Raw genomic sequence first — 27,209 nt, forward strand, 5'->3', positions numbered from 1 at the left:
TCCTTGGATTTAATACTATCCTTAATTTCCCTTGTTAGCCACAGTTGAGCCACCTTCACCATTTTATTTTTACTCCAGACTTGGATGTACAATTGCTGAAGTTCATCCATGTGATCTTTAAATGTTTGCCATTGCCTATCCACAGTCAACCCGTTAAGTATCACTCGCCAGTCTATTCTGGCCAATTCACGTCTCACACCATCGAAGTTACCTTTCCTTAAGTTCAGGACCCTAGTCTCTGAATTACCTGTGACACTCTCCAGCTTAATAAAGAATTCTACATGTTATAGTCACTCTTCCCCAAGGGGCCTCGCACAGCAAGATTGCTAATTAGTCCTTCCTCATTACACATCACCCAATCTAGGATGGCCAGCCCTCTAGTTGGTTCCTCGACATATTGGTCTCGAAAGCCATCCCTAATACACTCCAGGAAATCCTCCTCCACCGCATTGCCACCAGTTTGGTTAGCCCAATCAATTTGTAGATTAAAGTCACCCATGATAACTGCTGTACCTTTATTGTACGCATCCGTAATTTCTTGTTTGATGCTGTCCCCAACCTTGCTACTATTGTTTGCTGGTCTATACACAACTCCCACTAGCGTTTTCTGCCCTTTGGTATTCTGTAGCTCCACCCGTACCGACTCCACAACATCCAAGCTAATGTCCTTCCTTATTATTGTGTTAATTTCCTCTTTAACAGCAACACCACCCACCTCATTTTCCTTTCTTTCTATCCTTCCTGAATGTTGAATACCCCTGGATGTTGAGATCCCAGCCTTGGTCACCCTGGAGCCATATCTCCGTGATGCCAATTACATCATAACCGTTAACAGCTATCTGCGCAGTTAATTCGTCCACCTTATTAAGAATACTCCTCGCATTGAGGCACAGAGCCTTCAGGCTTGTCTTTTTAACACACTTTGTCCCTTTAGAATTTTGCTGTAATGTGGCCCTTTTTGCTTTTTGCCTTGGGTTTCTCTGCCCTCCACTTTTACTTTTCTTCTTTTTATCTTTTGCTTCTGTCCTCATTCTACTTCCCTCTGTCTCCCTGCATAGGTTCCCATTCCCCTGCCATATTAGTTTAACCCCTCCCCAACAGCACTAGCAAACACTCCCCCGAGAACATTGGTTCCGGTCCTGCCCAGGTGCAGACCGTCCGGTTTGTACTGGTCCCACCTTCCCCAGAACCGGTTCCAATGTCCCAGGAATTTGAACCACTCCCTTGTGCACCACTCTTCAAGCCACGCATTCATCTGAACTATCCTGCGATTCCTACTCTGACTAGCACGTGGCACTGGTAGCAATCCTGAGATTACTACTTTTGAAGTCCTACTTTTTAATTTAGCTCCTAGCTCCCTAAATTCGTCTTGTAGGATCTCATCCCATTTTTTACCTATATCGTTGGTACCTATATGCACCACAACAACTGTCTGTTCACCCTCCCTTTCAAAATGCAATACATCAAAGGATTTTCCAGCTGCACTTAATGTATTTATTCCTGTTAACTAATTTTTTTTTGTCATTACTCTTTTTTTTACCAAGTTTACACAATTTGTCTTGTTTACACCTAAATTACACAGACAGCTTCTGTCGAACATGTTGCATCATGTTGCTCCATCAGCCTGCCAACCAGCAGCAAGTTCAAGGCAATAACGGTATGAAACAGTTTACATTTCAATTAAAAGTATGCAATAAATTGAGCAACAGAAAATTTGTAATACTATTTCACTGTGAATTGCTGATAACTAAATGCTCCTGGGAAGTGAATTAAACATTGTGTCAAGCAGATTATTCACTTAGCACAAATTAACCACAAGTTAAAACACAGTCTGACACAGATTTCCCAAATGTAATGCCCCTGGGTTAGGGAAAGGAAGAAATATCATCCAGAGTTCCCATCCCTAATTTGTATCTAGTGATCCCTGTGAGTACTGTGTGGAGATTGGGTGAGAACCATGAATGGGCCCTAGCTGTGATTTCCCAAACAACTGAGTCATCTCCCAGCACTCCACGCTTAAGGTCACAGTTGGGTGAGTTACTGGAGGACAACCGGTGCCTGTGGAACAATATTCTCGGCAGAGTCAACACCTTCAGATATTCAACAAGGGTTACGAGAATGATTCCAGGAATGAGGGACTTGAATTACGTGGGTAGACGGGAGAAGCTGGGGTTGTTCTCCTTGGAGCAGAGAAGATTGAGTGGAGATTTGATAGAGATGTTCAAAATCATGAGGGGTCTGGACAAAATAGGTAGAGAGAAACTGTAAGTATCTGAAGGAAAAAATTTGCAGGGGCTACGGGGAAAGGGCGGGGGAGTGGGACCAGCTGAGAGTTGACACAGGCTCGACAGGCCTAATGGCTTTCTTCCGTGCTGTGACCATTCTATGGCCCCAAGTTTCATCATGATTTGCTCCTGATTTTTAGGAGCAACTGGTGTAGAACGGAGTATCTTAGAAATCGGAATTCTCGCCATTTAGTTTGAAAGCAGGAAGGGGGTACTGAAGTTGCATGTTCAGCCATGAACTCATTGAATGGCGGTGCAGGCTAGAAGGGCTGAATGGCCTGCTCCTGCACCTATTTTCTATGTTTCTATGTTTCTATGTTTCAATGAGTTCATGGCTGAACCTGCTTTCTCGCCATACCCCTTGACCCCCCTAGTAGTAAGGACGACATCGAACTCCTTTTTGAATATATTTAGTGAATTGGCCTCAACAACTTTCTGTGGTAGAGAATTCCACAGGTTCACCTCTCTCTGAGTGAAGAAGTTTCTCCTCATCTTGGTCCTAAATGGCTTACCCCTTATCCTTAGACTGTGACCCCTGGTTCTGGACTTCCCCAACATTGGGAACATTCTTCCTGCATCTAACCTATCTAAACCCGTCAGAATTTTAAATGTTTCTATGAGATTCCCTCTCATTCTTCTGAACTCCAGTGAATACAAGCCCAGTTGATCCAGTCTTTCTTGATATGTCAGTCCCGCCATCCCGGGAATCAGTCTGGTGAACCTTCGCTGCACTCACTCAATAGCAAGAATGTCCTTCCTCAAGTTAGGAGACCAAAACTGTACACAATACTCCAGGTGTGGCCTCACCAAGGCCCTGTACAACTGTAGTAACACCTCCCTGCCCCTGTACTCAAATCCCCTCGCTATGAAGGCCAACATGCCATTTGCTTTCTTAACCGCCTGCTGTACCTGCATGCCAACCTTCAATGACTGATGTACCATGACACCCAGGTCTCGTTGCACCTCCCCTTTTCCTAATCTGTCACCATTCAGATAATAGTTTGTCTCTCTGTTTTTACTACCAAAGTGGATAACCTCACATTTATCCACATTGTACTTCATCTGCCATGCATTTGCCCACTCACCTAACCTATCCAAGTCACTCTTCAGCCTCATAGCATCCTCCTCGCAGCTCACACTGCCACCCAACTTAGTGTCATCCGCAAATTTGGAGATACTACATTTAATCCCCTCGTCTAAATCATTAATGTACAATGTAAACAGCTGGTGCCCCAGCACAGAACCTTGCGGTACCCCACTAGTCACTGCCTGCCATTCTGATAAGTACCCGTTTACTCCTACTCTTTGCTTCCTGTCTGCCAACCAGTTCTCAATCCATGTCAGCACACTACCCCCAATCCCATGTGCTTTAACTTTGCACATTAATCTCTTGTGTGGGACCTTGTCGAAAACCTTCTGAAAGTCCAAATATACCACATCAACTGGTTCTCCCTTGTCCACTCTACTGGAAACATCCTCAAAAGATTCCAGAAGATTTGTCAAGCATGATTTCCCTTTCACAAATCCATGCTGACTTGGACCTATCATGTCATCTCTTACCAAATGCGCTGCTATGACATCCTTAATAATTGATTCCATCATTTTACCCACTACCAATGTCAGGCTGACCGGTCTATAATTCCCTGTTTTCTCAATCCCTCCTTTTTAAAAAGTGGGGTTACATTGGCTACCTTCCACTCGATAGGAACTGATCCAGAGACTATGGAATGTTGGAAAATGACTGTCAATGCATCCGCTATTTCCAAGGCCACCTCCTTAAGTACTCTGGGATGCAGTCCATCAGGCCCTGAGGATTTATCGGCCTTCAATCCCATCAACTTCCCCAACACAATTTCCCGACTAATAAGGATTTCCCTCAGTTCCTCCTTCTTACTTGACCCTCTGACACCTTTTATATCTGGAAGGTTGTTTGTGTCCTCCTTTGTGAATACCGAACCAAAGTACTTGTTCAATTGGTCTGCCATTTCTTTGTTCCCCGTTATGACTTCCCCTGATTCTGACTGCAGGGGACCTACGTTTGTCTTTACGAACCTTTTACTCTTTACATATCTGTAGGACCTTTTGTAGTCCGTCTTAATGTTCCCTGCAAGCTTCCTCTTGTACTCTATTTTCCCTGCTCTAATCAAACCCTTTGTCCTCCTCTGCTGAGTTCTAAATTTCTCCCAGTCCCAGGGTTCGCTGCTATTTCTGGCCAATTTGTACGCCACTTACAGAAGTAGGGGCAGGGATTGTGGATGCATTGGTTGTAATTTACCAAAATTCCCTGGATTCTGGGGAGGCCCCAGCAGATTCGAAAACTGCAAATGTAAAGCCCCTATTTAAAAAAGGAGGCAGACAAAAAGCAGGAAACTATAGGCAGTTAGGCTAACATCTGTGGTTGGGAAAATGTTGGTGTCCATTATTAAAGAAGCAGTACCAGGACATTTGGATAAGCAAAATTCAGTCAGGCAGAGTCAGCATGGATTTATGAAGGGAAAGTCATGTTTGACAAATTTGCTGGAGTTCTTTGAGGATGTAACGAACAGGGTGGATAAAGGGGAACCAGTGGATGTGGTGTATTTGGACTTCCAGAAGGCATTTGACAAGGTGCCACATAAAAGGTTACTGCACAAGATAAAAGTTCACGGGATTGGGGTAATATATTAACATGGATAGAGGATTGGCTAATTAACAGAAAACAGAGAGTCTGCAGTGAGCCTTCAGTTACCCTCTTTAAGCCTTGCTTGATGGTTTGCACTGCTCTCTCTGCCTGACCATTGGACGCTGGTTTAAACGGGGCCGATGTGATATGTTTGATCCCATTACGGGTCATGAATTCCTTGAACTCAGCACTGGTAAAACATGGCTCGTTGTCGCTCACCAGGACGTCGGGCAAGCCGTGTGTGGCAAACATGGCCCATAGGTTTTCAGTAGTGACAGCGGACGTGCTAGCCGACATTATCTCACATTCAGTCCACTTGGAATGCGCGTCTACAACCACAAGGAACATTTTACCCAAGAACGGGCCTGCATAGTCGACGTGTACTCTAGACCACGGTTTGGAGGGCCAAGACCATAAACTTAGCGGCGCCTCCCTGGGTGTATTGCTTAACTGCGAGCATGTATTGCTTCTGTAAACGCAGGACTCTTAAGTCCGCATCGATACTGGGCCACCACACGTGGGATCTGGCTATCGCTTTTATCATTACCATGCCTGGGTGGGTACTGTGGAGGTCATTGATGAAGGTGCCTCTGCCATTATTGCGGACCATTACTCGATTGCCCCACAGAAGGCAGTCTGCCTGTATAGACATTTCATCTTTGCACCGCGGCTTTATCTTATCCTGCATTTCCACTGGGACACTGGACCAGCTCCCATGAAGTACACAGCTTTTGACTCGAGATAATAAGGGGTCCTGGCTTGTCCAGGTTTTGATATGCCGGGCAGTGACGGGTGATTGCTCACTCTCAAATGCTTCCATAACCATGGCTAGATCTGCGGGCTGCGCCATTTTCGCCATTTGGCAGCCTACTGAGAGCATCGGTGCAATTTTCTTTGCCTGGCCTGTGGTGGATGGCGCAGCTCTATGTGGACAATGTGAGCGCTCATCTCTGGATGCGGGCTGATGCATTGGTACTTATCCCTTTACTCTTGGAAATCAGGGATATAAGTGGCTTGTCAGTTTCCAATTCGAATTTTAGCCCAAACAGATATTGATGCATTTTCTTTAACCCATAGACACACGCTAACGCTTCTTTTTCAATCATGCTGTAGGCTCTGTTGGCCTTAGACAGACTCCTGGATGCATAAGCAACCGGTTTCAGTTTCCCAAAATCATTCGCTTGTTGCAATACACACCCAATGCCATTTGACGACGCATCACATGCTAGTACCAAACGCTTACATGGATCATACAACACAAACAATTTGTTTGAGCATAACAATTTTCTCGCTTTTACAAAGGCATTTTCTTGGCTTTTGCCCCAAACCCATTCGTCACCTTTTTGTAGTAAGACATGTCGTGGTTCGAGCAGGGTGCTGAGACCCGGTAAGAAGTTACCAAAGTAGTTCAGGAGTCCCAGAAACGACCGCAGTTCCATCACGTTCTGTGGCCTCGGTGCATTCTCAATTGCCTCCGTCTTCGCGTTGGTGGGCCTGATGCCGTCCGCCGCAATCCTCCTTCCCAGGAACTCCACTTCCGATGCCAGGAAAATGCATTTCGAGTGTTTTAACCTGAGCCACACGCGGTTGAGTCGTGGTTCTTCCAGGTTCTGCAGGTGCTTGACTGTGTTCCGACCTGTGACCAAGATGTCATCCTGGAAGAGCATGGTGTGCGGGACCGACTTCAGTAAACTTTCCATGTTTCTCTAGAATATCGCCGCCACTGATCGGATTGCAAACGGGCATTAGTTCTAAACAAAAAAACCTTCGTGCGTGTTGAAGCAGGTGAGGGCCTTCGATGATTCCTCCAGTTCCTGCGTCATGTAGGCTGAAGTCAGATCCAGCTTTGTGAACATCTTTCCTCCCGCCAGCATTGCAAAGAGGTCATCGGCTTTTGGTAGAGGGTATTGGTCCTGCAGGGAGAAATGATTGATAGTTACTTTGTAATCGCCACAGATTCTGACAGAGCCATCTCCCTTGAGGACTGGGACAATAGGACTGGCCCACTTGCTGAACTCGATCAGTGAAATAATGCCTTCTCGTTGCAGCCGGTCTTTCTCTTATCATGTATTGTACTGCTCTCACCTTGTGATGGATGTGGATACAAACTCACACGAGGCATGTACTGCAGACACAGTCACTACGTGACCTTAACCTCTATTCCCCAGGACCAAGGAATGCTGACTCTGGGTGGGCCTTTTCTACCTGGAAACCCAGGTGAGGCGTGTCTCCCACAAGTTCGCCCCCTGTGGTCAGGGTGTGCATTTCTAGGGTATAAGTACAGTGTACAGGAGTTGCATGAAGGTTACAGTTACATGAAGGTTACCATTGCATGATGGTTACATACATAACATCACCTCCCCCCTTATGTCTTTTTGTGTCAACGGTTAAGTCTTTCAGGTGGTCGACGCTCCCTCGTGGTGTGCCGCAGTTGGAGCTCTGGTGGCTGAGCCTTGGTATGCATCTCTGTCACCTGAGGTGATTCCGGCCTGTCCGGTCTGGCCGCAGGGACTGTGCATGCTGTGGACTGTCCTTGTTGCTCATCCACTGGCAGTGGTGTGGATGACATCTCATGCTCATCTTCAGGTTCCTCTCTGTCAATGCTGAACCTTTTCTTTATTTGGTCCAAGTGTTTGCGGCATATCTGCCCATTGTTCAGTCTGACCACTATGACCCTATTCCCTTCTTTGCCAATTACTGTGCCCTCAAGCCACTTGGGTCCCAAAGCATGGTAAAGAACAAATACCGGGTCATCCATTTCTATACACCTCCCCCTTGAGTTTCGATCATGGAACTCGGTTTGGGACTGGTGCTTGCCCTCAACAATATCTGCCAGGGCTGGGTGAATGAGGGACAGCCGTGTTTTAAGCGTGCGTTTCATGAGGAGTTCCGCTGGCAGGACTCCCGTGAGTGAGTGCGGGCAGGATCTGTAGGCCAGCAGGAGGCGCAATAGGCGGTACTGAGGGGAGGGTCCTTGGATGCGTAGCATGCCCTGTTTTATGACTTGGACCGCCCGTTCCACCTGGCCATTGGAAGCCAGCTTGAACGGCGCTGTCCGGACGTGTTTCATACCATTGCCCGACATAAACTCCTGGAATTCATGGCTGGTGAAACATGGGCCATTGTCGCTGACCAGGATGTCCAGCAAGCCGTGGGTCGCGAAAACCATACGCAGACTCTCCACGGTGATGGATGTCGTGCACGAGTTTAACATGATGCACGCGATCCATTTCGAGTATGCATTGACAATGATCAGGAACATTTTCCCCATGAACGGGCCCGCAAAGTCTACGTGAATGCGTGACCATGGCCTGATGGGCCAGGGCCACGGGCTGAGTGGGACCTCCCTGGGGGCATTGCCCAGCTGGGCACACGTCGTGCACCTGCGAACCCAGTGTTCCAGGTCTGAGTCAATCCCCGGCCACCATACATGTGACCGGGCAATGGCCTTCATTAACACGATGCCAGGGTGCTCGCTGTGGAGTTCCCTGATGAACGCTTCCCTTCCTTTCTGGGGCATGACTACCCAGCTGCCCCATAGCAGGCAGTCGGCTTGGATGGAGAGCTCATCCATCCGTCTCTGAAACGGTCTGACCTCCTCGGGGCACGCTCCGTGTGCGGGCACCCAATCCCCAGTCAGAACACATTTCTTTATCATGGATAGGAGAGGGTCTCTGTTGGTCCAGAGTTTGATCTGGTGGGGTGTGATGGGGGAGCCTGCAGTGTCAAAAGCCTTAACGGCCATGACCATCTCAGCGCTTTGCTCCGCTGCCCCCTCAGTGGTGGCCAGTGGAAGTCTGCTGAGCGCGTCAGCGCAATTTTCGGTGCCTGGCCGATGCCGTATGGTGTAGTCATACGCAGCCAGCATGAGAGCCCATCGCTTTATGCGAGCTGACGCATTGGCATTGACAGCCTTGCTGTCGGACAACAGGGATGTTAATGGCTTGTGGTCCGTTTCTAGCTCGAACCATCTACCGAAAAGGTACTGGTGCATCTTTTTCACACCGTAAACACAAGTGAGTGCTTCCTTTTCGACCATGCCATATCCACGCTCTGCCTGGGAGAGTGACCTGGAGGCATAAGCCACCGGTTGGAGTCGGCCGTCATCATTACCCTGCTGCAACGCACACCGAACCCCGTAGGATGATGCATCGCACGTTAAAACCAGTTTTTTACAGGGGTCATACAAAGTCAACAGTTTGTTAGAACACAGCAGGTTCCTCGCCTTAATGAAAGCCCGTTCTTGACAGTCCCCCCAAAACCATTCACAACCTTTATGCAGGAGCATGTGTAATGGCTCCAAAAATGTGCTTAAGTTCAGCAGAAAGTTCCCGAAATAGTTCAAAAGTCCCAGGAATGATTCAGTGAGCCGGATCCCGTCTGTGGCAACCCTCCTGCCCAAAAACTCGACCTCTGGGGCGAAAAGCACACACTTGGCCTTTTTCAGCCGCAAGCCTACCCGATCCAGTCGGCGTAGCACCTCCTCCAGGTTGCGGAGGTGTTCCTCGGTGTCTCGATCCGTTATAAGAATGTCGTCTTGGATTACGATTGTTCCAGGAATGGATTTGAGCAAGCTTTCCATGTTTTTTTGAAAGATAGCTGCCGCAGAATGAATGCCAAATGGACACCTGTTGTAGATAAATAATCCCTTGTGCGTCGTGATGGTGGTCAGAAGCTTGGATTCTTCAGCCAGTTCCTGAGTCATGTAGGCCGACGTGAGGTCCAATTTCGTGAACAGCTTGCCACCTGCCAGCATGGCAAAAAGGTCCTCCGCTCTCGGGAGCGGGTATTGGTCTTGCAGCGACACTCGGTTGATGGTGGCTTTGTAGTCGGCACAAATCCTGACCGAGCCATCTGCTTTAAGGACAGGAACGATGGGACTTGCCCAGTCGCTGAATTCAATGGCCGAGATTATGCCCTCTCTGAGCAGCCTGTCCAATTCACTTCCAATTTTCTCACGCATCATGTATGGCACCGCTCTGGCTTTGTGGTGCACTGGTCTGGCGCCCGGAGTGATGCATATCACTGCTTTGGTGCCCTTGAACGTTCTGACACCGCGGTGGTTGAAACAGTGACCCGAATTTTTGTAGGACCTGTGAGCATGAACTTTGCTCCACAGATGAAATGGCGTGCACATCCCCCCATTTCCAATTCATCTCGGCTAGCCAACTCCTCCCCAAGAGCGTGGGGCTATTAACTGGGACGATCCAGAGTGGCAGCCGGATCTGTGATCCATTATGTGTTACCACCAAGTTTGCACTGCCCAGCACTGGGGTGATCTCTTTGGTGTACGTCGGTAGCTGCGTGTCATTGCATCCCAGTTTGGGCCTGCTAGCTCTGTGTGGCCATAGTCTCTCAAATTGTTGGGCGCTCATAAGTGACTGGCTAGCTCCCGTATCCAGCTCCATGCGCACCGGGATGCCATTCAATAAAACTTTCATCATCATGGGTAGCGTTTTAGTGTACGAGCTGTGGACATCAACCACATGAACCCGCTGAATTTCACCATCCATGGCTTTTCCCCAGGCATCATCCTGCATTGCAGACCCCTCGTCTGGTTCCTCTGTCTCACAGATTAGCCTCGCTACAGCCTTTTTGCACATCCTGGCCAAGTGTCCACTGACGTTACAAATCCTACAGGTATATTGCTGAAACCTGCAGCTTTTCGCAGTATGTCTACCCCCGCACCTCCAGCATGAGCTGAAATTGTTGTTAACAAAAGGACTGTTACCAGGCATTCCTCTCTGATTGCCCATTTGGTTGTTTCTCGGCACTCTGATGATGGGTGTTAATGGTCCCACCGCAGGATGCATTGTTCCTCATGATGGCGTGAATTGCCGATCCCCTTTCCATTGTCCCTGTTGCGGGCCCAACCTAGAGTCTGTTGCTGCCTGGACGGTTTCGAAATGCCCTTGCCTGCCTGCGGGGTCCCGAGCCATGTTTACCATGTTAACTCCCTGGTCCATCGTCACATTGGGACAAGGGTTGCACACGTAAATTAACTTGGTCTCCTCTTCCCCTGCCAGGAAGGTCTGAGCTATCAACGCCACCCCTTCTAAAGTCAAGCCCTTGGTCTCCATGAGCTTCCTGAAAATCCCGGCATGATTAATGCCCTCAATGAAGAAATCCCTTAATATCTCCCCCCTGCAGGCGTCTGTGAACTTACAGAGACTGGCCAAGCGCCGCAGGTTCGCAATGAAGTACGAGATGTTTTGTCCCTCCCGACGCCGGTGTGTGTAGAACTGGTGCCGGGCCATGTGTACACTACTCGCCAGCTTGAGATGCTCACTGATCAGCTGGCTGAGCTCTTCAAAGGACTTGTCCGCTGGCTTTTCGGGTGCGAGCAGGTCTTTCATCAGCGCATACGTCTGTGTCCCGCAGCTGGTCAGTAGATGCACCCTCCGCTTGTCAGCCGCTGCCGCTCCCAGCCAGTCCTTCATGACAAAGCTCTGCTAGAGTCTCTCCACGAAGTCGTCCCAGTCCTCACCCACACAGTAACGTTCCTCTGTGCTACTGGTGGCCGTCCTCATGGTTCGGTGATTCCCATTTCTCATCGCCAAATGTGGTGTCCCTGCACCTTACTACAAACTCACACGAGGCATGTACTGCAGACACAGTCACCACGTGACCTTAACCTTTATTCCCCAGGACCAAGGAATGCTGACCCTGGGTGGGACCTCCCCTTTTATACCTGGAAACCCAGGTGAGGAGTGTCTCCCACAAGTTCACCCCCTGTGTTCATGGTGTGCATTTCTAGGGTATAAGTGCAGTGTACAGGAGTTGCATGAAGGTTACAGTTACATGAAGGTTCCCGTTGCATGATGGTTACATACATCACAGGTCGCGCCCCCGGAATTAGGTAGATCTGCACTTTGGCTCCTTGGAATTTCCTGATGCCTGGTTTCGAACAGCGAAGGAAATTTGTTTAAGACCTGGGCACACAAAGTATCGTCAACGGGCGATAGCAGTCGGACGTCGTCCCAGTTCCAACGTATCTTTCCCAGCCAGCTCCTGCCGAGCAGCGTGGGACCATTGCCGAGTACCACCCAGAGTGGTAACTTGTGCACCACTCCATCATAGGAGACCTTTACGGTAGCACTGCTGAATACAGGAATCAGTTCTTTAGTGTAAGTTCTTAGTCTCGTGCAAACTGTAGTTAAGACTGGCCTTGAGGCCTTGTTGCACCACAACCTTTCGAAAGTCGTTTTGCCTATGATGGACTGGCTCGCGCCTGTGTCCAGCTCCATTGACACCGGGAGTCCATTTAGTTCAACATTCAGCATTATCGGGGGACAATTCGTGGTGAATATGTGCACCCCATGTACCTCTGCCTCCTCTATCTGAGGCTCTGGTTCATAGTGATCCTCCGTGGATCTGTCCTCCTCTGCAACGTGGTGGTTTGCAGGTTTAACAGGCTTAGCAGCTCGCCTGCACACTCGTTGGAGGTGTCCCATTGTTCCATAGCCCTTGCAAACGTATCCTTTGAATCGGCATGAATGGAAACGATGATCATCCCCACAGCACCAACAAGGTGTTAATGGCCTTGTATTCATCACCCTTGATGGTGGACTCTGAGACATCTGTGGATGTGTAGCTGCAGGTATGTGTGACCTACCCTGTACGTTACGATTCGAAAGCAACATCACTTTGTTCACAGTACTTGTTGCAGCACTTCTGTGTTGAGAGATTTGCTTCGTATTGTCACTGGTGGCAATGAACGCCTGGGATATCGCTGTGGCTATGGCCTTACTCAAGGTTGGGGTCCCTGCAGTCAAAAGCTTGCAAAGTATGGTTTTGTGGCCAATGCCAAGTATGAAAAAGTCTCTGTGCTTGTGCTCCAAATGTCCTTCAGATTTGCAATGTCCTGCAAGGCGTCTCAGCTCGTCGAAATAACTCGCCACTTCCTGGCCTTCAGACCTTTTGTAGGTGTAGAACTGGTACCTTGCCATCAGAACGCTTTCCTTCGGGTTCAAATGCTCTCGGACCAGTTTGCACAAATTGTTGTACGATTTCTACGTGGGTTTCGCTGGAGTGAGCAGATTCTTCATCAGGCCATACATTGGTGCCCCACAGACGGTGATGAGGATCGCTCTACGTTTGGCAGCGCTCTCTTCCCCATCTAGCTCGTTGGCCATGAAATATTGGTCGAGTCACTCCACAAAAGTTTCCCAATCATCTCCCTCCAAAAATTTCTCCAGGATGCCCACTGTTCTCTGCATATTTGGGTTCGTTATCTGTATCTCGTCGCCAGTTTTTGAGTATGGAGAAAAAGTCAGACTGAACACTGTGACCTCAAAGTGTGACCTTGGTCTGCAGGTCTCCAGAGAGCCTCTCCAACCTGTAAAGCCTTCTCAAATACCTGTGCTCCCAAGAGATTATCGGATCCCTTGTGACTCCAGGGAATGGGCCCTCTAGTGGCTGTACAGAGTAAATACAAGTTCCCACATATAACAGATAGAGAATTGGCTAACTAACAGAGAACAGAGAGTCGGGATAAATGGTTTATTCTCTGGTTGGCAACCAGTAACTAGTAGGGTGCCGCAGAGATCAGAGCTGGGACTCCAGTTATTTACAATCTATATTAACAACTTGAGAGAAGAGACTTAGTGTAACGTAGCCAAGTTTGCTAACGATACAAAGATGGGATAAAAAGCAATGTGTGAAGAGGATACAAAAAATCTGCAAAAGGACATCGACAGGCTAAGTGAGTGCTCAAAAATTTGGCAGATGGAGTATAATGTTGGAAACTGTGAGGTCATGCACTTTGGCCGAAAAAAATCAAAGAGCAAGTTATTATTTAAATGGAGAAAGATTGCAAAGTGCCGCAGTACAGCGGGACCTGGGGGTTCTTGTGCATGAAACACAAAAGGATACTATGCAGGTAGCAAGTGATCAGGAAGTCCAGTGGTATCTTGGCCTTTATTGCAAAGGGGATGGAGTATAAAAGCAGGGAAGTCTTGCTACAGCTACACAAGGTACTGGTGAGGCCCCACCTGGTATACTGCGTGCAGTTTTGGTTTCCATATTTCGAAAGGATATACTTGATTTGGAGGCAGTTCAGAGAAGGTTCACTAGGTTGATTCCTAGTTGAGGAAGTTAACTTATGAGGAAAGGTTGAATAGGTTAGGCCTCTACCCATTGGAGTTCAGAAGAATGAGAGGTGATCTTATCGAAACGTATAAGATTATGGGCTCAAGTTTCGGCCTGAGTTGCTCCTATTTTTTTGGGAACAACTAGTTTAGAATGGAGCATCTTAGAAATTGCAATTCTCGACATTTAGTTTGCTCCAGTTCGAGTCAGTTAGAATAGTTTCATTTTAGAACAAAATTTTTTTTCAAAAAGGGGCGTGTCCAGCCACTTACGCCTGTTTTGCAAGCTTAGGCAGCGAAAACTTACTCCAAACTAACTTAGAATGGTGTAAGTGTAGATTTTTGTATGCTCAGGAAAACCTTGCCTACACTTATAAATCAGGCATTGGGAACGAAAGATAGGGGGGGCGGGGAGGGAAGTTTACAAACATTAAACACTTCACTTTTACAAATAAAGAGCCATCATCAATAATAAATGATAAATAAATCAATAACTCAATAAATCAACCAATAAATCAATCAAAAAAATATATAAAAAAATAATAAAAAATCAATCAATAAATAAAAAATTATTTCTACTCACGTACTGCAGCATCGAGAGCCCTCCAACTGTATGCTGGGTTGGCCCACTCCCCACCCCCCCCCCTCCCCCCAGTGTCTCTCTCTCTGTCTCTGTCAGTGTCTCTGTGTTTCTGACAGCGAGGGGTGGGGGAGAGAGGGGGGAGGGGGGTTGGGGGAAGAGGGTAAGGGGGAGAGGGAGGGGGAGGGGGTTGGGGGAGGGGGGTAAGGGGGAGAGGGAGGGGGGAGAGGAGGGGGGAGAGAAGGGGGAGGGAGAGGAGGGAGAGGGAGGGGGAGGGAGAGGAGGGGATGGAGGGGGGTAGGGAGGGAGAGGAGGAGGGATGGAGGGGAGAGGAGGGGAGAGGAGGGGGAGGAGAGGGAGGGGAGAGGAGGGGAGGGAGAGGGGGGAGGAAGGGGAAGAGGGTGGGAGGGAGAGAGAGGAGGGAGGGAGGGGAGGGGGAGGGACGGAGGGAGAGGAGGGGGTAGGGAGGGAAAGGAGAGGGTAGGGAGGGAGGGAGAGCGAGGAGGGAGAGAGGGAGGGAGAGGAGGGGCGGGACGGAGGGAGAGGAGGGGGTAGGGAGGGAAAGGAGAGGGTAGGGAGGGAGGGAGAGAGAGGAGGGAGAGAGGGAGGGAGGGGGAGAGAGGATGGAGGGAGGGGGAGAGAGGAGGAAAGGAGGGGGAGAGAGGAGGGAGGGAAGGGGAGAGAGGAGGGGGGAGAGGCTGAATGGCCGAGCCAGGCCGGCGCCGCCACACTCCGAGCGGGGCCCGCCCCCAGCGAGATGCCGGGCAGGCCCTGCCGACGACGACGGGTGGGTTGGAGAGAAGAGGTGGGGGGAGAGAAGAGGAGGGGAGAAGAGGGGGGAGGGAGCGGGAGAAGGCTGAACGGGAGGGAGGGAGGGGGGGTTGGGAGCTGAACGGGAGGGAGGTCCAGTCCGATCTTCACCCTGTGAGCCCATTCGGTCAGGGCTAGGGTTGGGCTCCTCCCACACAGCCTCAGGGGCCTGGAGCTACTGCACATGCATGCACACAGTAGCGCGCATGTGCAGAGGTCCCTGCACTGTTTTCAGCGCCGGGACCTGGCTCCGCCCCCGATCCCTTGTGCTGCGCCACGTCGAGCACGAAGACGTCCTGAGGAGACCGGAGAATCACAAGGTAAGTTTTCAGCGCCCTTTTTATTCCAGAAAGTCGGCGCACCTTATCGAGATGCGCTGTTTTTCTAGAGGGCAGAAACTTGGGCCCTATGAGGGGGCTTGACAAGGTGAATGCAGAGAGGATGTTTCTACTGATGGGCAAGGCTAAAACTAGAGGGCATGATCTTAGAATAATGGGCTGCCCATTTAAAACAGAGATGAGGAGAAATGTCTTCTCTGAGGGTTGTAAATCTGTGGAATTCACTGCCTCAGAGAGCTGTGGAAGCTGGGACATTGAATAAATTTAAGACAGAAATAGACAGTTTCTTAAACAATAAGGGGATAAGGGGTTATGGGGAGCGGGCAGGGAAGTGGAGCTGAGTCCATGATCAGATCAGCCATGATCATATTGAATGGTGGAGCAGGCTCGAGGGGCCATAGGCCTACTCCTGCTCCTATTTCTTATGTTCTTATGCTGCAAGTATTGCAGAATCCTATTAACTCTAGCCTTCATTAAAGATTTAAATGTATTGTTATTTGTGTCTTTGGATTTCAATTCACTGGCAGCCCTGTACTTATTGATTGAGTAGTAGATAAAGATCAGGTGTGATGTTATTGGCTCTGCTACTTTCATCAAAAAAAAATTATTTTGAAGGTTATTCATGCCATCGCTCACTACAGAAAACTGAAATGAGACATTGGTTTCTAAATGTCAATCAGAGTAATCAATAGAATAATGTTTATTTAATTTTTTGTTCAAATGTTTCTTTCTCTATACATGGCAGCTAATGAACTTTACAAAATTATTAAAATATAATTTCATTTATACCCTTTAGATTTTAGATTGTTGTGGAAATCTTTTATTTACAGTCCCTTTTCAACAAAGGTTACATCAAATCTCAATGGGCCAGAACTTGATGGAGTGAGGAATCTTGCAGCGCGAGCCGTTAGTTAGACTTTTTTCTGCGCCCTTCAGCTCAAAAATGTTTTTGCGCCGTAACTTGCTGGAAGTGCGAGCTTATAATGGTGCAGCGAGGGCCACGGGCCTCAGTGAACGATGGGGCCAAAGATCTATCTCCTCAAACAATAAGATTTAAGGATTGAGAAAGAAACAGAGGAACAACTGAGAAAGAGGGTGAAGTCGAGTCAGATCAGGTACGGAAAGGGAAATAAAGCGAGGGAAAGATTGGATTAAGAGAGAGAGGGGGTAAGAAAAGACAGAAAGAGAAAATGTAAGGACATACCTGAGGGCCATTGCCAGCAAGCTGCCCAGGGACACAGCTCGCCTGCTTGTTGCTGTTGAGGAGCGAGGCCCACTGTTAGGTGCACCTTTGGCCTATCGATGGTACAAGGATTGTTCTCCAGCCTCCCCCGCACTCCACTGTTTTTGAGCGCAAACAAAGTTTTACCCCTTGGTGAGTCTCAGTCTGAAATCAAAGACGGAATCAACATAAAAGAGCATGTCTATGCAGACTTGCCGAGAAAACCTGTATTTGAAGTACAAAATAATTGTTACTTTACATACATATATATACTTTAGATCTCTGCGTGACACTCGAATTCACCAGCTGCGTGTGTGGGGAGCTTCAATGGTCTCCGTTCCTAGCACTAGCACCTTGAAAAATCTCAGCGCTTCCTACATCAGCAGTAGGAAAAACTGCTCGAGCCAGCATGCTGTGCACTGGTGATTGTGGAGCAGCCTGTAACAATCCCTGTCAGGAACACGAGTCAAACTAAAAGGTCAGGTGTGAAAAGGGGAAATTAGAAGCATTGTAAATACAACGGTGATAAGAAAACTATTCAATATAAGAAAGTCAAGACGACTCATCATTATTTATCATATCTCAATTAGAGTTTGGACAGTTATAAATTCAGGTATTGCGGGAAATTGAAGTAACAATGGCGTAAATAGGGAGTATGGGAGAGTCCTCATCTCAGGTTAGCATTGACTACATTGCCAGTTAAGGTATAGGAAGATGTTCTTCACTTGACATGAGAAGGCTTGTTCATGATACCATCTAATACAACCTGGAAAAACTATTACACTTTTCAGCACAGCCATCCTTTCCTGTGATAAATGTAAGACAATGGAAGAGACTGCCTAGTTTTTATAATGAGCCCTCTTGAGTAGCAATGAAAGGAGACACTGAAACTTCAACATCGACTGCTTTTTTTGCGAGGATCTACTGCTGTGAAAGAGCCTTGCAACAAGCAGAGAACTCTGATGTAATTACTGGGCTGACACAAAGAAAATCGGCCAGCAGAAGAGTTCACCTTAATAGATGAAAACTGCACTGATGGTTTCAACCTTGGAACATCCCAGAAGATTGAAGTTGAAACAATATCATCAGTGCAAATTACGCCCAAATGAAAAATACACTTACCGGTTTTAGAAATACATTACAGAGTGAGTCACGGTTCAGTCACCCAGGATTGTTTGGATTGTAAAAGAATACAGGCTGGAATTTGTGAACACTGCTCAGAATGCTCAGACTGATCAATAAACCATTTAACTTTAATGTCTTGGTCAATGCCCTGGAACAATAATCTGGCTTGGTGTTGTGACTTGTATTTTGTCGATGTTGCTTCTACTTAGAAGATATTTTTTAAATATGCTGCAAAGATTTTTCATCAAATTATGTGGCTGGAAAATAAATTGAAATAGCAGCACTAATGAGAAAAACAGCAACATTCAGATTTACTCTTTATCAAGCAGTAAACCTGCTTTCAATATTTCCCTCACTTTTCTTCTCGGGTTGAAATTGCCCTGTGGTATATTAGTAGCAAACGTTTCATTTGAAATTCCTCTGCCAACTAATTTAACAAAAGTGCGAACCCATTAAAAAAAGAACATGTATTTATATAGCTCCTTTCATGACCTCAGGACATCCCAAGGCACTCTAGAACCAATGAAGTATATTTTGAACAGTAGTCACTGTTGTAATGTAGGAAACGCGGCAGCCAATTTGCGCATAGCAAGCTTCCACAAACAGCAATGTGATAATCTGTTTTACTGATGTGGGTTGAGGGATGAATATTGATCAGGACACTGGGGAGAACTCCCCAACTCTTCTTCGGATAATGCCATGGGATATTTTTGTTCACCTGGAAGGTTTAATATCTCATGCGAAAGATGGCACCTCCGACAATGCAGCACTCCATCAGCACTGCACTGGGAGTGTCAGCCTAGATTATGTGCCCAGGTCTCTGGAGTGGGACTTCAACCCACAACCTTCTGACACAGAGATGAGGGTGCTACTAAGGATGAGCACCTTCATTAAAATTGCTGTCCGTTATTCTATCAATTTTCTTTTCTCTCGCCCATTAATATTTAGTGTCCATTAATTAGGAGCGCAGGAATAGTCTGCGGCAAGCAATGCTGCATCCGTCCCAAGAACTAGGACTCGGAGTTCTTTGCATGAGTGCCTTCGGGCCTGGAACCTCAGTGCTGCTTTTCTCAGGCTGCAAGGCTGTTTAGTGCTGGTCGTCTCTAAGCGGGTGACCAAGTTGAAAGCTTTAGGCTCAGACTCTGCTCTGCCAAAAACATAATTAAAAAAAATATTTCTTGAACATTTCAGGAAAAAAGATCCAAAGTTGAAAATAGCACAAACCATAGAAGGCAAAGGTAATAATGTAGCAGTTAATGGGCACAGATCCACAGGACACAAGTAGACAATTAATGATCCTCAACAGGATTAAACATTGGAAAGAATCATTCCTACAAAAATAGTGAATATGTGGAATGGAATCATGGAATGATACGGCGAAGAAGGAGATCATTTGGCCCATCGAGTCTGTGCTGGCCCTCTGGTAAAGCTATCCAATGAATCCCACTCGCCTGCTCTTTTCCCATAGTCCTTTAATTTTTTTTCCCCCCTACAAATATTTATCCCATTCTCTGTTGAATGTCACTATTGAGGCCGAGAAGTTCCGTTGCGCCCCGTTTGGGGATGGTAACATCCACGAGGCAGGCGCGGAAGTCCCGCTGCGCTCTCAAAATTGGGGTTACCGCCCCCGAGAGGAAGTGGAGTAGAAAATAACACACTCCACTTCCTCTCTGGGGCACTGATGGGGCGGATGGGTTGGGGGTGGGTCACAATGCCGCGTAGGATGGCACACCCCCTTGTTAAAGGGGAGGGCCCAGGCTGCCATCTCTGCGGGGCCCTCCTGGACCACCAGGAATCGGGGTGCCATGCCACCAGCCAGGCGATCAAGCGGAGTGCCAGGCTGCCAGATCGCGGCACGGACTCCGCGTTCAAAGCAGCAATGGGCCGCGACAAGTAAGTCGGCACATTTTTTATTGTCCCACCTGTCACCTTCCCTTTAACTTGCGCCCCGCGAGCCTCCTGCCGCCCCGTTCACGTCTCTTGAAGCTGTCACTGTCATTGCCCGGTGCAGCTTCAGGGGGCACAGGCCAATTTTTGTTCCGGGGTGAAAAGGGAGCGCTGCGCATGATGAGGATGGCGTCATTGCCGGAGCAGTGGAGCGGGGTGCTACCAGTTACCACTGCCGCTAAACTCCCGTGGACTTTAGCGGGAATCGTTAGCGGCACTGCGCCCGGCAAAAAGACGTTTGCACTCCCGTTAATGCTTCCTGGGAGCACAAACGACCTCAATGTCTCCCTCTGAATCTCCTTCCGCCATTCTTTCAGGCAGTGCATTCCAGATCACAGCAACTCACTGTGTAAAATAATATTTCCAAATAGATTCCCAATAAAAGCAATTGATGTTTATTTAACTTTGATTAACTTGCATAACAATTCATAGCGAGTAGTAATTCATAGCGAGAAGCACTCTTGAGTATTCATAAGGCACAATACAAATGCGAGTTTTAAATATAGATATAGATATATACATTGTAATAGAATATAGCCAGACAAATGGCCGAAAGTAGCGCTCGGCGATAATCTGGGCGGTATTTGGGCATTAATTTCTATTATAAACAGTCTTCTGGGAGGTGCACGAGTGATGACGTCAGAATTTTAAAAAAAAATATGGGCGGGCGGTTCAGCTAATTCTCGGCGTTAACTATATGCCAAAAGTTACGCCGACGATAAATAGGTGATAATTGGGCGTTAGTTTCCATTTATAATCAAATATGGGCGTTAAACTCAATCTCAGCGGACAAATGGGCTGTAACTGAGTGGTAACTGGGTGATCCCGATGGAAAGTCTAGCCCTTTGTGTTCTGATTTAGGATTAAGGATTATAAGGATAAGTACAGTTGGAGATGAGCAAATGCTGTGTGGAACGTAATTTTTTTATGAAAGTACCTGATGGACCTGGAGGAACAAACACTCGTGCTCCGAGGCCTAGATACGCAGCCCAGCGCAGAGGCCCACCCATCCCGGGAGTGTACGCACATCCTGGGATCACGTGGGCCGGGACCACCAATGAAAATGGAGTATTCTCATTGATAATAGTGAGTTCCATTACTATCAATGAGAATACTCTCCAAACACAGAAACACAATAAATAAAAAATACCCTTACATATTTAAAATTAATTGAAATTGAATTAAGTTAAATGTTTTAGAAATGTTTTTATTTTTTTGAATTTATTTTTAGTGGGCCTGAAATTGCGGTCGGAGGCTTCCTTTGTACGAACACCTCCGACCCGAAAAAAATCTACGAAAGAACCTGGTGCTCTCGGAGGAACGTAGGATCCCGGTGCTGTGCAGCGCATGGGAAGATGTCCTTCAGGTACGTACGTACAAGCTGCAGTCACATGGGCCTGGACCATCAATCACTATGCAGTATTCTCATTGATAAAAATGGGAACTTCGTTTGTACAAGTTCACATTACTATCAAGGGAAATAACCCCTGCAAACACCGAAATGCAGCATAATAAATAAATAAATAAAGCACCTCACATATTTAAAATTAATTGAAATTAAATGTAATTAAATGTTTTGGAAAAAAAAAATTTTTATACTTTTTTTTTAGACTTTCCACTATGATTGCTATTGCCCCAAAATGGGTGATATTTCCGGCCTTAATGTTTTTTTATTTTTCAGGATCGCTGGAATATCGCCCATTTTAAAGACCGCTAGTTTTAGCTTTTTATTTTGGGCGATAGCCTTCGCGATGTGAAATGGGTCTTAGCGATGTAGTCAGTCGTGCAAGGCTGGGGTCCATAGCAACGGCCGTTCTGCGCATGTGCGTTTTTTTTAGCAAAGAAGTTTTCCTGCGATTCGGGAGCTCAGAGGTCACCTGCGCATGCTCAGAAGAATCAAAGAGAATGAAAGAGAGGAGTAAGAAAGAAGCAGTCCTCGGACTAAGTTGATATTTGAGCATTGATTCTGTTCTTTTTAGTTGTAATTTGAGCATTGTCTCTGTTCTTTAAACTTGAGTCTTAAATCTTGGAAGTCTATACCAGAAATGTCCAGTGATATAAGTGTGCAGCAGGAGGAGCTGTCAGGAAGAAGAAGGGTGAAAGCTTTTTCTGATGAAGCAAATGAGGCCCTCGTAAATGAGGTGGAAAGTCGGTGGGGACAATTAATCCGGGGTGGGCGTGGGAAACCTCCCCACCACACCTATCAAAAAATATGGGGCGAGATCATCGATATTGTTTCCTCAGTGTCCCACGATAGGTGTGAGTCAGACCAGTGCCACAAGAGGTGAAACAGCCTGGTTGCTTCGGCAAGAGTAAGTATTAAATTATGAGATTTTAAATTGTAATGATCCACTGAATTAATTAGAATGTAATTAAGCTGGGTAATCTTGCGTAGCTTCCCTGCTGAGATTTGGACTGGGGTGGGAACCTGCGCCCTTTAAGTCTAATTTTGCTCAGATGCCTTACATTTAATCAACAGTATTAATTATTATTATTTAAAGGAATGACTGGAAACAGACAAACTGCAAACATTCGGCATTTCTACTACTTTAGTTTAGAAAGAGAATTCTTGTGTGCTGTGGGCAAGTCTTTAACTTGGGTACCGTCTCCTTTTTGGTCATGTTGGTGGATGGGGCACGACTGAGCACTGAGGGTATCTGGTCACCTTTACCCAGACTGTGTGAGTCTCTCCGGCTGCTGTCACTCACACAATGACCCAGCCTGGACTGGGGGTGAGCTTTCCTGGCTCACTGTATTCCCTGGGACACTTTGGGACATTAGCTCCTGCCACACGGAGGTCTCCGAGCACAGCCCATGGACACGGTGCCCTCTCCCATTACACTCCTGTCATTGCCGAGCTCACCAGCGTTAGTGATTCCCCCCCAGGGGATCTCCATCGAGTCAAATAAACCGCCTACCTCCCCTCAGGCAGCGAATGGCACAGCCCGTGGATGGGGCCCTTCCTGGAGATTGTACGCGAGATGTTTGGTGTCAAGCATTAGTTCATAAACACGATCTTATTAAATATTTTCTCTGAATGTAGATGTTATAACCATGCATCCATTGTGGATACAAACCGTATGAGCATATAACGTTCAAATCTGTTGTATTTCCATAATAGTACCTAGTCAATTAGCTTATGCCATGCTCTTGTCACGTTTGCAAAGGAAGATATATAAGAATCAGGTGGACCAGAGGAGTCCCTGCTGAGCTGCATCTGCTCACCGACTTGGAGGAACGTGCTGCAGCACTAGTGGGCAGCTACAGTCATCCTGCCACCCATGGTGGTGCAGATCCCGTTGTTGTGCCACGTGAGTAATGTGTAAAACAATGGTAATTTAATGGCATTCCATTATAATACATGAATGATGTTATGTTATGATTGCAGCTTCTGTCCTACTCTCAGGTTAAGAACATAAGAACATAAGAAATAGGAGCAGGAGTAGGCTATTTGGCCCCTCGAGCCTGCTCTGCCATTTAATAAGATCATGGCTGATCTGATCATGGACTCAGCTCCACTTCCCTGCCCGCTCCCCATAACCTTTTAAACATAGAAACATAGAAAATAGGTGCAGGAGTAGGCCATTCGGCCCTTCTAGCCTGCACCGCCATTCAATGAGTTCATGGCTGAACATGCAACTTCAGTACCCCATTCCTGCTTTCTCGCCATACCCCTTGATCCCCCGAGTAGTAAGGACTTCATCTAACTCCTTTTTGAATATATTTAGTGAATTGGCCTCAACAGCTTTCTGTGGTAGAGAATTCCACAGGTTCACAACTCTCTGGGTGAAGATGTTTCTCCTCATCTCGGTCCTAAATGGCTTACCCCTTATCCTTAGACTGTGACCCCTGGTTCTGGACTTCCCCAACATTGGGAACATTCTTCCTGCATCTAACCTGTCTGAACCCATCAGAATTTTAAATGTTTCTATGAGGTCCCCTCTCATTCTTCTGAACTCCAGTGAATACAAGCCCAGTTGATCCAGTCTTTCTTGATAGGTCAGTCCCACCATCCCGGGAATCAGTCTGGTGAACCTTCGCTGCACTCCCTCAATAGCAAGAATGTCCTTCCTCAAGTTAGGAGACCAAAACTGTACACAATACTCCAGGTGTGGCCTCACCAAGGCCCTGTACAATTGTAGCAACACCTCCCTGCCTCTTCACTCAAATTCCCTCGCTATTAAGGCCAACATGCCATTTGCTTTCTTAACTGCCTGCTGTACCTGCATGCCAACCTTCAATGACTGATGTACCATGCCACCCAGGTCTCGTTGCACCTCCCCTTTTCCTAATCTGTCACCATTCAGATAATAGTCTGTCTCTCTGTTTTTACCACCAAAGTGGATAACCTCACATTTATCCACATTATACTGCATCTGCCATGCATTTGCCCACTCACCTAACCTATCCAAGTCACTCTGCAGCCTCATAGCATCCTCCTCGCAGCTCACACTGCCACCCAACTTAGTGTCATCCGCAAATTTGGAGATACTACATTTAATCCCCTCGTCTAAATCATTAATGTACAATGTAAACAGCTGGGGCCCCAGCACAGAACCTTGCGGTACCCCACTAGTCACTGCCTGCCATTCTGAAAAGTCCCCATTTACTCCTACTCTTTGCTTCCTGTCTGACAACCAGTTCTCAATCCATGTCAGCACACTACCCCCAATCCCATGTGCTTTAACTTTGCACATTAATCTCTTGTGAGGGACCTTGTCGAAAGCCTTCTGAAAGTCCAAATATACCACATCAACTGGTTCTCCCTTGTCCACTCTACTGGAAACATCCTCAAAAAATTCCAGAAGATTTGTCAAACATGATTTCCCTTTCACAAATCCATGATGACTTGGACCTATCATGTCACCTCTTTCCAAATGCGCTGCTATGACATCCTTAATAATTGATTCCATCATTTTACCCACTACTGAGGTCAGGCTGACCGGTCTATAATTCCCTGTTTTCTCTCTCCCTCCTTTTTTAAAAAGTGGGGTTACATTGGCTACCCTCCACTCGGTAGGAACTGATCCAGAGTCAATGGAATGTTGGAAAATGACTGTCAATGCATCCGTTATTTCCAAGGCCACCTCCTTAAGTACTCTGGGATGCAGTCCATCAGGCCCTGGGGATTTATCGGCCTTCAATCCCATCAATTTTGCTCCCTTATCGCTCAAAGATCTGTCTATTTCCGCCTTAAATATATTCAATGATCCAGCCTCCACAGCTCTCTGGAGCAAAGAATTTCATAGATTTACAACCTTAATCATATGTAACGACTCTCATTCACATTTATTGCAGTAGTGTTGTTCCTCTTACATATGCCAGCGCAGCGCAAGCATCCTCATGTCTACCCTTCTCTTCTAATAACCTCAATTATGTTTTGCAGCTAGGCGCAAGGGAGGCCCCTGCAAGAACCCCTTTGCTGCTGCAGATGGTCATCACCAAGGGTGCAGAAGAGGAAACAACGAGGAGGAGGAAGATGAGCACCTGCCATCTGTGGTACCTGCGGCCACGTCTTCATCCACAGATGAAGTAGTGGGGCCAAGCGGGTTGCAGCAGGCCACTTCAAGGCATCCAGTACGCACGCCAACCCCACGGAGATTGAGTCGGCGAGGTAGGCACGTGCTGCGACGGGCAGATCCAAGCGAGGACATGGTCTCACTGTCAAGGGCGGGAGGGTTAATATATGTTTGTTCAAAAAATGTTCACATTCATCTTTAATTATTAAACATTTTTATTTAACTTTACAATTGTCCTGAAGTGCCTTCTAATAATATAAGGTAAAACATCAATATAATGGTTGGAAACAATGGCCATGTCCAGCCCAGGCAAGGATGAAACGTAATGCAACTGTAACTGTCACCAAAGTAAGTTCACGAAAAACATTAATTTATGAGCTGCTGATGCAAGAGTTTTGCAGATGCGTAACTACCACGGGACTTTTCCAGTGTTGCGGGGCAGCGTGGGGGCATGGGTTCATCACCGGGCTGATTGTCCTCCCCTCGATCCTCATACTCCTCCTCCTCCTCTTCCGCCTCCCCTCTCTCCTGAGGTGGACCGGCGGTCCCATCTGGCAATTGTTGTCCTCTCCTGATAGCTAGGTAAAGCAACATGCAGCACACCACAATGAACTCAGCGACCTGCTCAGGGTGGTATTGTAGGTTGCCTCCTGAATGGTCCAGACATCTGAAGCACCACTTAAGCACTCCAATTGTCTTCTCGACGATATTGCGTGGAGCGATATGGCTTTTATTGTAATGCTTCTCGGCTTCCATCTGGGGCTTTCGCAGGGGGGGTCATGAGTCAGCTGGGAAGGCCAGCTTTATTTCCAGCATCCAATCATGACCTTGTGACTGATTCTTAAACAGGTCAGAGACGGTGCTCCCACGCAAGATGTGCGCATCATGGATGCTCCCTGTAAAATTTGCATTTACTGCCATGACAATTTGCTTGTGGTCGACAGCGAGCTTCACATTCAGGGAGTGGAATCCCTTTCGGTTCCGAAACACCTCTGCATCCTGTAAAGGTGCTCGCAGGGCAATGTGCGTACAGTCTATTGCTCCCTGTCCCTTGGGAAAGTTTGCAATTCGCGAGAAAACCAAAGCCCTCTCAGTCTGTGCCTCCCTGGTCATAGGGAAGCTTATAAAGTCCATCCTGCATGCGTAAAGGACTCCAGTCATCTGTCGAATGCAGCAATGTGTGGCGTACTGAGAGATACCACAAAGGTCGCCAGCTGAGGCCTGAAATTGTGACCTGGGGGTACTTGTGCATGAAACATAAAAGGTTAGTATGCAGGTACAGCAAGTGATCAGAAAGGCCAATGGAATCTTGGCCTTTATTGCAAAGGGGATGAAATACAAAAACAGGGAAGTCTCGCTACAGTTATACAGGGTATTGGTGAAGTCACACCTGGAATACTGCGTGCAGTTTTGGTTTCCATATTTGCAAAAGAATATACTTGCTTTGGAGGCAGTTCAGATAAGGTTCACTAGGTTGATTCCGGAGATGAGGGGGTTGACTTATGAGGAAAGGTTGAGTAGGTTGGGCCTCTACTCATTGGAATTCAGAAGAATGAGAGGGGATCTTATCGAAATGTATAAGATTATGAGGAGGCTTGACAAGGTGGATGCAGAGAGGATGTTTCCACTGAT

Source organism: Pristiophorus japonicus, chromosome 17, assembly GCF_044704955.1.
Source record: "Pristiophorus japonicus isolate sPriJap1 chromosome 17, sPriJap1.hap1, whole genome shotgun sequence".
NCBI lineage: Eukaryota > Metazoa > Chordata > Chondrichthyes > Pristiophoridae > Pristiophorus > Pristiophorus japonicus.